Below are 1,411 nucleotides of genomic sequence, written 5' to 3'. Positions count from 1 at the left end.
TAATAAATATCTCTATAAATATGAGCAATTTTCTATGATACTTTTGCCTGCAGATTATAACATATAGTATTTTCACATACACATATATTCTTCATTTTATTAAACGGGTTTTATTGGTGGTTTATATGCTTTGGCTCTGTATCCCCACCCAAATCTCATCTTGTAGCTCCCATAATTCCCACATGTTGTTGGAGGGAACTGGTGGGAGATTACTGAATGCTGGCGGTGGGTCTTTCCCGTGCTGTTCTCGCCACAGTCAATGGGTCTCATGAGATCTGATGGTTTTAAAATGGGAGTTGGGCCCCGCCGCTGGCTCCGTTCCGCTTCCTGCCTCCGCTCCCTGCCTCCACGCCGCAGCGCCAGCCATAGCCGCCTAGCCTGCAGCCACCACCTCTGAGCATAAGATGGCTGTGCCACCCACATTTGCTGATCTTGGCAAATCTGCCAGGGATGTCTTCACCAAGGGCTATGGATTTGGTTTAATATAGCTTGATTTGAAAATAAAATATGAGAATGGATAGGTATTTACAAATCAGGCTCAGCCAACACTGAGACCACCAAAATGCCAGGCAGTCTGGAAACCAAGTACAGATGAACTGAGTAGGGCCTGACGTTTACGGAGAAATGGAACACCGACAATATACTAGACACCGAGGTTACCGTGGAAGATCAGCTTGCATGTGGACTGAAGCTGACCTTTGATTCAGCCTTCCCACCCAACACTGGGGGGAAAATGCTAAAATCAAGACAGGGTACAAGCAGGAGCACATTAACCTGGACTGCAACATGGATTTCGACATTGCTGGGCCTTCCATCCGGGGTGCTCTGGTGCTGGGTTACAAGGGCTGACTGGCCAGCTACCAGATAAATTTTGAGACTGCAAAGTCTCGAGTGACCCAGAACAACTTTGCAGTTGGCTACTAGACTGATGAATTCCGGCTTCAGGCTGATGTGAATGACAGGACAGAGTTTGGCGGCCTCATTTACTAGAAGGTGAACAAGAAGTTGGAGACTGCTGTCAGTCTCACCTGGACAGTAGGAAACAGTAACACGCGCTTCGGAATAGCAGTCAAGTATTAGATTGACCCTGACGCTGCTTCTTGCTAAAGTGAACAACTCCAGCCTGATAGGTTTAGGATACACTCAGGTCCTAAAGCCAGGTATCCAGCTGACACTGTCAGCTCTTCTGGATGGCCAGGACGTCAATGCTGGTGGCCACAAGCTTGGTCTGGGACTGGAATTTCAAGCATAAATGAATACTGTACAATTGTTTGATTTTAAACTATTTTGCAGCGTAACTACCTTCAGAATTTAGTGTATCTTTTAATGTTGTATGTCTGGGATGCAAGTATTGCTAAATATGTTAGCCCTCCAGGATAAAGATGATTCAGCTTTAAGATGTTAGTCTTTC

General features: G+C 45.9%; 1 pseudogene; it reads left to right on the top strand.

Annotated features, from left to right (window-relative positions):
* The first annotated feature begins 404 nt into the window (after window positions 1-404).
* On the top strand, window positions 405-1,358 carry LOC108525981 (voltage-dependent anion-selective channel protein 1 pseudogene; annotated as a pseudogene).
* The last annotated feature ends 53 nt before the right edge of the window (window positions 1,359-1,411 follow it).

Source organism: Rhinopithecus bieti, unplaced genomic scaffold (assembly GCF_001698545.2).
Source record: "Rhinopithecus bieti isolate Rb0 unplaced genomic scaffold, ASM169854v2 scaffold_53144, whole genome shotgun sequence".
NCBI classification, from domain to species: Eukaryota; Metazoa; Chordata; class Mammalia; order Primates; family Cercopithecidae; genus Rhinopithecus; species Rhinopithecus bieti.
The sequence above is the reverse complement of the archived record's forward strand: the minus strand, read 5'-3'. Positions and strand labels throughout refer to the sequence as shown.